Here is a 13,653-nt window from a genome sequence, read left to right on the forward strand (position 1 = left end):
GTGACCCCATGGACCAGAGCATGCCAGGCACTCCTGTCTTCCACTGCCTCCCGCAGTTTGGTCAAACTCATGTTTGTAGCTTCGAGAACACTGTCCAACCATCTCGTCCTCTGTCGTCCCCTTCTCCTTGTGCCCTCAATCTTTCCCAACATCAGGGTCTTTTCCAGGGAGTCTTCTCTTCTCATGAGGTGGCCATACTGCTTAAGCCTGCCTTGTAGAATTTTAAGCATAACATTGCTAGCATGTGAAATGAGTGAAATTGTGCGGTAGTTGGAGAATTCTTTGGCACTGCCCTTCTTTGGGATTGGGATGTAGACTGATCTTCTCCAATCCTCTGGCCACTGCTGAGTTTTCCAAACTTGCTGGCATATTGAGTAAAGCGGTACTTAAGCATACTTAAGTTTCTCTTAGTTGTAGCCAAGTGCTGACTCTTCATCATGGAAAAGTAATGTCATAGCCAATCACCATGCTTACACAAAATGTATATTTGTGATCGTAGATAATGAATATTTTATTTATCTCCTTTATGAGTGGCTTTCTGTGAAACATCCCAAGGTGATTTAACAATTTTAAACATCTATTAAAATGATTTCAAATCCAATGCAGACTGGGATAAGAATCTCCACTTCAAAGGCTTGCTAAAAAGAAAAGAAAGCATTCAATAGACCCCCCCAAAAAAAGACAATAGAATTGGCGCTTGTCTGATATGTCATGGGAAGGAGTTCCAAAGGGTAGCTAGTGCCACACTAAAGGCCAAATTCTGACAATCTATGGAATGGACATCCTGGTGAGATAATGACTGTGGGAGGTCCTTTCCTGCAGAACACAGTAATCAGGTGGGTATATAAGGGGTGAGACAATCTTTTAGGTAATCCTTTAGCTAACCCGGTGCCTTGGATTTAGCCTGGAAGCTAATTGGCAGCCAGTGAAATGCTTTCAGCAGTGGTGTAACATGGTAGCAATTTGCTGTCCCAATGAGTTGTCAAGACTCTGTGTTTTGCAGTAGCTGCAGCTTTTGGACCAACCTTAGGGCCTGTCCCATATAATGTGAATGGCAGTAATCCAATATTGAGATTACAATTGCATGGATGACAGTAGTCAGTCTATCCCAGTCCAGAAACAACCATAGCTGTTTATCATTTGAAGCTGGTCAACAGGCACTCCTAGCCACTAAGGTCACCTGGAGTTCTAGTGACAGGGATGGATCCAGGAGCACCCCAACGTACAAACCAGCTGCTTCATGGGAGTACATGGGAAATACATCACCATCCAAAGAAGACAACTGACTCTCTCACCCACAGAACCTTCATCTTGCCTAGATTCAGACTTGACCCTCATCCAGCCTACCACCAAGTCCAGGCAGTGGCTCAAGGCTTCCAAGGCCTCTCCTGATTTAGATGTTAAAGAGATGTGCAGATGTTACAGTATACTGATGACAGCTCACCCCAAATCTCATAACAACTCTTCATGAAGGCTGCAACTAGATGTTAAATAGCCACAAGAGCTACGGAGCCAAATGATGATCTTACCTGAAACCAACCCCAGAGATAGGACTTGAACCACTGTAAAACAGTGCCCATTATCTCTTTCACTGAGTCAGTTCAGGAGGATGCTATAGTCAACGGTATCAAAAGCTGCTGAAAGATCAAGAATGATAGGTTGGCACATATACCCATACTTCTTTCTTCTGATAAAGGTCACCCTGATTCAGGCAAGGTCAAGACTCATTTAGTCACCATTCTACCCATTCCAATCTATCTTGTTGCTTATTTTACATGGGATAAAATCAAAAATTAATTCCAGAACTAACATACATGCATTTTGTCACAGCTTTCAGTTCCATCTGTTCATTTCTGTCTTTTTTGGTGTCAGGGTTACACCAGCATCTGTTTGGATTAATGCATCACAGTGCACATATATAGTGATGCAATCATACATAACATTCCATCAACATTTCTTTAAAATACATTATTATATTCTAATATATCACTGCAACCTTCCTACAAAGAGTTCAGGGCATGCATAGTGTCCCCCACTTTTATTCTCACATCAACCCTGTGAGGTAGAGGTTAGGTTGAGAAAATGTGATCAATCCAAGATAACCCAGAAAGCTTTGTCTAGTATTTAATTAATTTGCAAAGATATTTAGGCACATTGAGAACTTGGAATGTGGAAGGGGAGAGGGGGAAAGAGAGAGACATGGTGAAAAAGAATATCAGGCAAACTGTGCATGCACAGCAGTCTTTACAGATCAGAATTGTTTATTTTTAAATGGAAGAATAGTGGCTTGCTAATGCACTGCTGCCATGCTGCAAACAAGATCAGATAATCTGGACCAAAAAAACTGGGGAGAATTTAGTAATCATCTCTATAAGATTGGTAGTTTTCATGCTTTCATTATTTATTTTGGCTGAAAATTATTTTTGCTGTGCTCAATGGCTAATTAATAAAATCCTTGCCATGGATATAATTTTAAACAAAATAGGAGGTAGATACTTTGTTTCCCCTTAATATTTCATAAATGCTGTAGATGTTTAATTAAAAACCGTGTCTTATAAATAAACTATGAATCAATGTGACTATGTAAGATAAATGCCACACAAGCAGTTCATGGTACTAAATCCTTAATCCAATATTAATGCAGTATTAAATATTACTCCACTGGTAACCCCAAAGGCATTTAAATATACCATTCCAAGAAGCTTGAAGTAGATTTAATTTGCCGTAGTATACAAGGCCCAAGCACCACATATAATCCCACTTAAACCTTATTTTCTGGTGATTTATACACCTTTTGCTGCTCCTTTGTACAGGAATTAATTTCCCTCTGTTTTACCATCTGAACAAGAATATACACTGTGAAGGAATAACTTGTATGTGCGACAGAACTAATAAAGTAGTCTGCCATATATAACCATAGTAAACTGTTAGCATCATAAATCAGGGAAAGGATGTGTCTCCAATTATCTATAAAAGTAACTTCCATCTAGCTGCACCACAGAGCTTAAATGAATCTTCCCTGAAAAGCCCACTGATTTCAAGTTCTAATCATTCTCCAAAACAAAGACATCTGCTAGGATTATACAAGAAGCTACATAGGGGCTTTTGTCCAAATGGCTTAATTACCACCTACTTTCAAACATTGTTTATGAAGGAGTCAAGCTTCTTTTACTTTACACTTATTTTGAATGTGGCATGATTGGTTGTCTCCACAGGACTTCCCAGCCCAGTTCCTGCATGTGTAAAATCTTCAGTCTGCACGACTGCCTTTAACACCATGGCTAGCATCATGCAAGGATTACCTGGGTGCTCGGAGAGTACATTGCCTGTACGGTTGTTAGCCACAGGGCACAAGGCCTTAAGCATTCACTGGCACAGGATCAGACATACAAGGCAGTCTCAGATATTGATTTATTTCAAAGAGCAGGAGAAAATGCAAGGAAGTGAGCCAAACACACACAAACACAAATGAAGAAGAGCTGAGCCTCAAGCAGATATGCTTAGGATATTCCTGAGTGAAATATCTGTGCTGTACTAGAATAAGAGACATGACCTTTACTGCACTAGCATGAGGCCTGCCTCTTCCTTCATTGATTTGAGAGAGTGTCAACAACTCCCAGAAAGAGGAGAAGATCATATCTCACTGCACTTTCATCCCTCCCCTCAATGAAAATAAGAGAAGGAGAAGGAGAAGAAGAGGAGGAGTAGTTTGGATTTGATATCCCACTTTATCACTACCCTAAGGAGTCTCAAAGCGGCTAACATTCTCCTTTCCCTTCCTTCCCCACAACAAACACTCTGTGAGGTGAGTGGGGCTGAGAGACTTCAAAGAAGTGTGACTAGCCCAAGGTCACCCAGCAGCTGCATGTGGAGGAGAGGAGATGTGAACCCGGTTCACCAGATTACGACTCTACCACTCTTAACTACTATACCACACTGGCTCTGTTGGGCAAAAAGGGCCACATTTATTAAATACATTATTAATATTATTATTAATATACTGCCCTATACCCAGAGGTCTCAGGGCAGATCACAGAATAAAATCAAAATATATAACTACAAAATACATAATAAAAAACAACAAGTCAATAACCCCCCGCAAAAGAAACACATTTTAAAAGGGCATAGGATGTCAATCAAATCAATCAAATGCCTGGTTAAAAAGGAACATTTTTGCCTGGTGCCTACAGGTGTATAATGAAGATGCCAGGCGAACTTCCCTGGGGAGAGGACAGAGTTACAGAGAAGGCCCATTCTCGTGTTGCCACCCTCCGGACTTCTTGAGGAAGAGGCTCACGAAGAAGGGCCTCACCAGATGATCTCAGGGTCCAGGTAGGTTCATATGGAAAGAGGTGGTCCTTAAGGTACTGCGGTCCTGAGCCATTTAAGGTTTTACAGGTCAAAATTGGACCCAGAATCTAATTGGTAGCCAGTGCAGTTGGACCAGGATCCGTGTAATATGCTCAAACTGCCTTGCTCCAGTGAGCAACCTGGAGTACCTCCAAGCTACAAATCTGCTCCTTCTGAGGAAGTGTAACCCCATCAAGAGCAGGCGATCTCCCACCCACCTGGTCTAGGGAAGCACCCACTAACAGTGCCTCAGTCTTATCTAGATTGAGCTTCAGTTTGTTGGCTCTCATCCAGTCCATTACCAAGGCAAGACACTGGTCCAGCACTTCCATTGCCTCACCTGCAGATATAAAGGAGAAATAGAGCTGAGTGTTATCAGCATACTGCTGACAACGTATTCCAAACCTCTGGATAACTCCACCTGGTGGTTTCATGTAGATGTTAAACAACAGAGGGGATAGGATTGAGCCCTGTGGAACCCCACATTGAAGGTTTCATGGGGCTGAAAAGCATTCCCCAAGCAACACCCTCTGGGAATGACCATCCAAGTAGGACTGGAACCACCGCAAAATGCTGCCACCAAGCCCTAGCTTGAGCAGTCGCTTCAAAAGGATACCATGGTCGATGGTACAGAAAGCCGTAAAAGGTCAAGAAGAATTAACAGGAATATGTTTTCCATGTCTCTTTCTCGACAGAGATAATCATACAGGGTGACCAAACCAATTTCTGTGCCAAAACCAGGGCAAAACCTCAATTGAAATGGATCCAGAAAATCAGTTTCTTCCAAAAGCACCTGGATCTGGTGTGCAACCACTTGCTCCACAACCTTGCTTAGGAAAGGGAGATTAGCAACTGGCCAGTAGTTAGCTAGGTTTTCCAAATCCAGGGAAGGTTTCTTAAGGAGTGATCACCTCCCTGCCCCAGCCAGCTGTTCCCTCCTTGCTTGTTTTTATCAACCAAGAGGGGTAAGAGTCCAGAGTGCAGGTGGTCGCCCTGACTGATCCAAGCATCTTGTCTACATCCTTGAGCCTTACCAACTGAAACTCACCCAACACAACAAGACTAGACTGTGCTCTGGACACCCCATGAGATTCATCTGCTATAACAGCAGAGTCAAGATCTTGGTGGATGCAAGCGATTTTATCCGCAACATGCTTTGCAAACAAGTCACAGCGAGCTACCATTGGTTGTACCACCCCCTTTGGGCCAGTCTGTAAATGGCCCTGTACAACCCGGACAATCTCTGTTCGGTTGCATTTATTCAAATATTTTCTCCACTTGTGTTCAGATATATGAGCTACAATGAGCTAACAAGCATGACTTGAGTGTGGGCACAAAATCCATCTGAAACCAGAGCAAAACATCCCTGCTTTCCTTGGACATTTGGACAATACCACTTTGGTTCAAGGCAGCCGGATCAATGGAAGGGTCTCAGTTCAGTCGCAGAACATCTGCCTTGTACTACTGGTTTAATCTCTAGCATCTCCAGGTAGGAATGGGAGACTCCTGTTGGAACCCTACAGATGCCTTGCCAGCCAGTGTAGGCCAGTAGTTCCCAATGTTTTGGTATGGCAACCAAGAAGTCCAAATTTTCTTGGTAAGGTGATCCATAGACTTCTTGTCACATTAATTTTGTGTCTTAGGACTTTGGCAGCCACTTGTTTCCTGCATTTTAATGGAAGTTTTTCCTATTTCATAACCCCTACTTGAGCCTTCAAAGCAAAAATTTACCTCACACCTCTAACAACGTGAAATTTGTTGAAATATGTATAATACTTACAAAACTATTCACAGTTTTGCTTATGGCAATGGAAGACCATCAAACACCTATCTGATTGCAGGATGCCGCTTCATAAACTATAAAAAAAATTCTAAGAACCCATGGTTGTGCAGTTTCTTAAATGTGCTAAGAGTTGTTAGGAAAGCACTGTTCTCCTCACAGAACTACAATTCCCAGAGTGCTTTAACAATCCTTCCCAGGGAACTTTGGGAATTGTAGCTAGTTGCCCTCCTACAGCACAGGAAACCTAAAATGATCATGGTTGGAAAAGTAGAGAATCCTAGAAGGTATGGTGGTGCTTCCAATCATGTTGGCAACAGGCAGACAGTATGGAGGGTCATGGAGTCATTAACCTCATTTTTTATTTTGCAAAAAAAAAAAGGGGGGTGTTTGGAACCCAATGAAACCTTCGAGGCCTCATGATATTTATTTCAGAGACGTTTCTGGGTTTCGACAAAAACACTGCTGTTGAGAATGTGGCTTGGGGATTAAAGCACTGAGTTGAAAAAGATCAGCATAGGAAAAGGGAAGAAAAATAACAAAGGTTTGAAAGCTGGAGAGCAGTCCTCTTCAGGGGGTAAGATGAAGGAGCAAGATACTTTCCTATGCTGCCCCCTGCTGAACTCGGGGAATACAAATCCACACAAAAATCTCAGAGATTTAAGAACAATATATATTTAATACAAAGGCAACCTAAAGTGTGGTGCTTCTATCAAATTTTCCTAACCCTAGGAGAGGCCACTGGAGAGACACACACACACAGAGAGAGAGATCTCAGCATTGGGGTTTTCTTTGTTCACATATATAGCCTTCGTAAAGTTGGGGAATCATTTGGTCTTAAAAGTAATGGATTATCCAAGTTTTTGCCTTCTAATGGAGTGCAGCTGGAAACAGTTTTAAGAATACTGTTTCTTGCCCTCATGATTCCCCCCCCCCCCAGAAACACTGATCTCCATCTTTCCTTCAGAGGTTACTCTCCTTTTTTCCTTCACTGACATTGTGTTAAAGGACTGTGGAAAACAGCCAGCTATCAACTCAGCAATAATATTTATGCTTACATTTTAGTAAAATCATATTGCAGTAAAAGTGATTTACTTGTCTCCCCTCTGCCCCTGACTCATGTTTCAAACCACTCTCCTTTACGTCGCTACAGGGACAAACGATTTCAAGAGCAGTGCACAGCAACTGGAGACTGTTTGTTTGTTCTGATGTGGTATTTTTATGTTCTCAGTCTGCAATCTGGAAGACTTACCTGCTAACACAGTTACATGAACACAAGAGATTGCACCCAGTGTTGGTCATTCAGAGTAGACTCATTAAATTTAATAGACATGAGTAAGTTATGTCCATTCATTTCAATGGTTCTACTCTGTGTACAACTAATGATGGACACCAATGAAGGGAATAAATTTACCCAAAGATATAGCCAAACTATTTATGTATGGCCATTTCCAGGGGAAATACGTCTGGATACAATCTGGATTCTCTTGAATTCTGAAAAACACCAAGAGACTGTCGATTTGAGATAAACAAATGACATCTGTGAACAAGTTTAAGTAGATAAATAGGTACCGCTCTGGTGGGAAGTCGTTTCCGTGCGCTGCTCTGGTTCACCAGAAGCAGCTTAGTCATGCTGGCCACATGACCTGGAAGCTGTACACTGGCTCCCTAGGCCAGTAAAGCGAGATGAGCGCCACAACCCCAGAGTCATTCGCGACTGGACCTAACAGTCAGGCATCCCTTTACCTTTACCTAGGTCTAAAACTGCATCAAATGAAGTTGAACCTTAGCTATGAAAGCTCATGTCACAATAAACTAGTCTTTCTCTGTGTGGAAGGTGTCCTTATATAGTTAGCAGAGCAATCCAAACCACACTTGAGCTGAGTTGGGTGGGATTTGGATCAAGATGAGGTGTCCCTCTACCCATCTCTCCTAGCCAAGATGACCTCCCACTGCAAAGAGTGTAATGCAAATGTCACTCTGCCTGCCAAACCTGTGAGTGAGAGTGACAGTAGTGGGACGCCAGCCATGGGCAGTCAGCAGAAGGCCCTGATATAGGAAGTGCAAAGGGCTGAGCTAATCTGGGGCTTGTTGGATCTTGAGCCAGTCTCACTGTTGCCACATGATGGCATTGGGCCTGATCAGAGCCTGGTTGTGAAGCCAGCTCCAGGCTAGTACAGCAGCCTTACTGCCTCCCCATATTCCACCATAGCCACAATGTGCTGCAAGATTGCAGATGTGGCAGTGGCCCCAACACTCGGCAAAGCCACATGGGTAGAGTGGGGGCTTTAGATTGCATTAATCATTTGATAGGACCAGACATAGTTGTATCTATGTGCAGCCATGAGATTCCTGCTACTGTTCTGTTCTTCGTGGAGACCGACTGGTATCCTGATTCTTCCATGACTTGATGTCAGATCTCACAAATTCCAAATATAACAAACAGTGTCACCGTTATGGAGGGGATTTTTATTATTATTATTTAGTCCACACTGAAAGGCAAACTTACATAATTTGTACATTTTGAAACAACACAAAAACAGCCACCTTCCCAAATTTACACTTCTCTGTATTTTTAGTGATATCCTCCAGACAAGCAATGTGTACAAAACTGCATATATTAGTGAACATGAGATACAGAAAGGCATATTAGGGAAAATTGCTTTGCAAAAATGAATAATGAACAAAACTGCAAAGAAAAATGTGTGCAATAGAATAAATTCACACTAAAATGCTGATTTTCATATAAAAATGTGGAGAACTGAACTTAGGACTGAAAAGATGAGAGATTCACCCAACTCTAGGCACACTTCCCCGGACCAGAAGGTTCCAGTTTAAAGAATCCTGAAGAAAAGAGTCAAATTTGTTTACCTTTGCCTGACCAAAAAAGCTCCAGAGAGAAAAGAATTGTGCTCATTCCTTTATGGTACAGGTGTGGGGAGCTAACAATGTTTTTAAATCCTTTACCTTTGCTGAGGAGGGCCATAAATATCATGAATTAACAGGATGAACACAGTGAGCTTGAAGATTCTAAAGACAAATTGGTGCTTGGAATGATAGACCAAGTGCTTTCTCAAAGTATGCAACCGTAAGAGGATGTAACACTTTACAAAGCCATATTTATTGATTTAATGCCATTTCTAGACAACCCATTGATCAAAATTCTCTATGCAATTCACAAAAACCAATTACAAAAGTCAAGCTAGAGGAGCATAGTGCGGAAAGTGTTTGAAGACAGGACATTTTACCATTGTTATAGGCCTAGAGAAGGACATAATCCAGAGACCTATTGTATTCAGGTGGTGCAACAACTCACCACAGTGGTCTACAGGTATTTTTTCTTAAAGTTTATGTTGTGTAAGGACACTGACCCTCCTTGGAAAATAAAATTAACTACCAGTCAAAATGCTCTTAATTTCAAAATACATCTAGGAGCTTATCTTATACTTATTTCAGAGAAGGCCTATGCAAAATTCCAGAGCACTCACAGATGTGCAAAAGGCAGCAATTGTTTTATACAGCCCAAGGAATATTCTACATGCTTTTGGATGCTCTACTACACTAACAAGCTACACGGATGAGTCGTTTCTGTCTGCCATACAATCCTCAGTCATGAAATAGCTGCCTGAATGGGGCTACTAAAAGTTGTGGAAGAAATAGGACTGTTTGACAGAAACTGCCTAAGAAAATGAGACATTGTGGACACTGCTTTAAGATCTGTGGCCAAACAATACTACGTACAAACAGCCACAGAATATCTATTCACCTATATCACAATGTAGAAATGGAGCTAGGAAGGATAAAAGAAAGGAGCACACTTAAGCAAATGACTGAGCTCACCTCACGGTATGAACCAATGGTCCCTGTCATCAAGAAAAATGGGAAAAAGCACACCTGTCTAGATCTTTAAAAACTTAATGAAGCTATAGTCAGAGAAAAATATGTACTCCCAATGCTAGATGACCTTTTCCCCAAAGTGACAGGAGCAAAAGTAGTTTCCAAATTGGATGCCTCAAGCAGTTTCTGGCAAACACCTTTGACAAAACTGAGTAGTGAACTGACTAAATTTATCACGTCCTTTGGGATATTGTTTTCAATGTCTGCCATTTGGAATCACAAGTGTTCCCAGGATTTTTCAAAGAAAGATGACAAGGCTCCTTAGAAACACAAAAGGAGCTGTGGTATTAGTGGACAAGATCCTAATGCACATCCTAATACATCAATGGAAGACTGACAAAATTCTGGTCATCTTATGGAACAGTCTCCTTGAATCTGAACCAAACTAATTGATGCAAAGTTGAAATGCAGTTCTTGGGTCAAGTAATCACACAATATGGGACAAGGACAGGCCTAGAGAAGGACTTTGTCCAGAGAGTTGTAAGCACTGACTAACATTACAGAACCAAGATGCTTTCTGACACTGCTGAACATCTTCATTGTCCTGCTTAAGGCAACGGCTTTTAAAAAAATAATTCATCAAGCTTACCTGGACATGTTAACAAGTTACATATAGCTGTTTCTAAACATTACTGGTTTTATTTGCAGTTGCTTTAGGTTCACCACATAGGGACTCTTCGACTGAGTGCTTTACAAATTCTTCTAACTAAAATCAATAAATATTCGAAAGATGTCTTCAAAGAGGCACAGCCACTAAACCTGTTACTGAAATCCACAATGACCAGGCTTGGGAGATAGTTCAGGAGGCTACCTTTACAAATATAAAGGGCACACAACTTCTGATAGCCAATCTTATACTTTTTGTGATGCCAACAAGTTCATGTTGTTGTTGTTGTTGTTGTTGTTGTTGTTGTTGTTGTTGTTGTTGCAAGGAGTTTTGAATAAGGTGTGATGCCACCGCATCTGCCTAGTTCAGAATGCAAGCTCACTGCATTCTGTTCCAGACTGCTTACCTAACCTCTTACTGAAGCAGAAAAATGCTATGCACAAATTTGAAAGGGTGAAAAGAGAGAATGTTTCGCTAGTGTTTGGGCACTGTAAAGCTTTTATAGATGCCTATGTGATCTACTTTCTTTCAGACTCTTCACAGACTATAAACCCTTGGTGACCTTGATTTAAGAAAAATGTTTGGTTCAAGTACATTACTAGGCCAGCATCTTCTATGATGAGATTCAACAATGATGAGATTCAATTCAGTAGACAAGTACGTTAGAAGACAAAAACAGGCATCTATAGCAGATGCATTATTATGAAGCCCACAGTGCAAACAGGGACTTGCAAGTTGAAAGAGAGTAGACAAGGCACATGCTATGTGTACTTCTCTATCAGCATTCTAAAACAGGCTTGTCAGATATAGACATCTACTCATGGATAAATCCTACACTATATTAGATCAGGAGGACCCGAATACCTTAGCAATACCTCAGAGACTACTAGGAAGTACTCTTCAAAAAGGGGAAAGATTTATACAATCTGAAGAGAAATGATCTGAAGAGTATGCTAGGAAGTACTCTTCTGTCTGTATGCAACTGAGTGAATTGAAAGGCCTAAGAGCAAAACAAACAAACAAGTAAGCAAAAACAAAAAAAAACACCCTATATTGTTGCACCATGATATACAAGAAGAAGTTCCTAGACCTTATCCAACAAGGATATCAGGGTCTAACCAAATCTTGTAAAGGGGCCAAGAATACAGTATGGTAGACTGGAATTTGATATGACATAAATAACAAAACTCTACCCTGTGACTGCTAAAGGACTTGATCAACACAAAGCAATGGACTTTTATGCATTTGGTGCTCACAACTGACCTGTGTGCACTGGGAAGGTGATATTATCTGGTTATTGTGGGCTACTATTCTAGGGGTATCAATATACTCATTTGCCTACTATTGCATGCTATAGGCCTGTTGCACAGCTGAGCAATACCTTTGTTGACTTGGGCCTGCCACATGAACTCATGACTGACAATTCAACTCAATTTACAGCAGAAGAATTCCCATCATTCCAGACATTTTTAACCATATTACCAGAAGCCACCACTATCTTGAAGCAAAAAGGGAGGCAGTTAGTGCAGTATAGACTGCAAAGAAAATATTGACACAGAACAGCCCACATATTGTTATTTCAAGCTACAGTTGAACACACTGATAGCTACTGTATAGAGCAGGGGTGGTCACCCTGGTCCCTACTGCCCACTAGTGGGCATTTCAGGATTCCAGGTGGGCAGTAGGGGGTTCTACGCTACATGTTACTGCAGCACTGGTGGGTGGTAAGGAAATTTTACCATCAAGAAAAATGCATTAGTGGGTGGTAGGTATAAAAAGGTTGACTGCCTCTGGTAGCTTAATTAGTAGCTTAATTAATTAACTAGCTTAATTAGTAGCAGGTAGCTTAATTAATTAACTAGCTTAATTAGTAGCAGGTAGAATACCTGCCCAAACTCTAGAGATGAATGCCTTTCTAAAGTGACCTGATCCGGGGGGGAAATGGTATCTTAAGTTTATTAAGGTAAAAGAAATTATGTTTCTATAACCAGCACAATTCAGTGAGAGAACTAACACATTTAGAACTGTGTGAGAGAGAGTGTATATCAAACTCATTGGAGAAAAGACAAGATAGACTCCAGTTACTGTACAAGGAAAAAAATAAAACACCCATATAATAGTCTGATGAGACTGAACATGGAATACTTATCAGAAACTGATGATATCTTCTTCCTATTCCTGAGAAGGAACAATAGCCAAATACACAAGTAGTACCTAAAAACCCAAGCTCATCTTGACTGACAACAATGTTATTAATCATGACTAACTCTTTCAATATTTAGCAATCAGTGACAATACCGAATTACTGCACTTCAACAGGGCTGTTTTATTTGCTTCTTTAAAGGGAAGGAGAGAGGTGTGGACAAGCATGGATTGGTACCTAGGGACTTCTCCTGCTGAGGACATTGAAGGACCACTTATGGTGCAACATCAAATTAACGTTTTTAAAGCACTTCAAATTAATCTTCAAAGAAGTCCCTTAAGAACATATGGTACATATGGTTCAGAACTAATATCTCCCTTGCTCGGTATCCAGTTTCTCACGAAGGCCAACCAGTTGCCTGTGAGTAGCCCAGACATAAAGGCAACAACCTCCTTCTGTTGTTGTTTTCCACTGACTGCTGTACTGTACAAAAGAATGCTACCACTGATCCTGAAGGTGGCATATAGCCATCACTACCAGTTTAGTCCTATCCCATCCTCTTTGAATTTGAATTTGCCTAATCTCCTTTGGTGGCCATCACTACATCTTATGGAGGAGAATTCCACAGTTTAAGAGGCACTGTGTCTTGCAGCACTTTCTTTTGTCTATTCCGAATAGTTCAACATTCAGTGATTGGATGACTCCTCATTCTAGCGTTATAAATGGAAGAAAAACATTTAAATGTGCATTTTCTACACAACATGCTTGATTTCATACACGTCCATCCTGTCCCATCCCTCACATAGTTTATTGTTTCTAAACTAAATAGCCCCAATCACTGAAACCTGTTCCAGTTCTACAAAACCATATTTCAGT

General features: G+C 41.1%; 1 protein-coding gene across 4 annotated transcripts in view; it reads right to left on the reverse strand.

The window, feature by feature from the left end:
- Nucleotides 1-13,653, reverse strand: part of CDH7 (cadherin 7) — a 123,526-nt gene that overhangs the window by 49,816 nt on the left and 60,057 nt on the right. The window lies entirely within an intron of this gene.

This window comes from Podarcis vaucheri (assembly GCF_965113315.1).
Source record: "Podarcis vaucheri genome assembly, chromosome: 8".
In the NCBI taxonomy this organism is placed as follows: Eukaryota; Metazoa; Chordata; class Lepidosauria; order Squamata; family Lacertidae; genus Podarcis; species Podarcis vaucheri.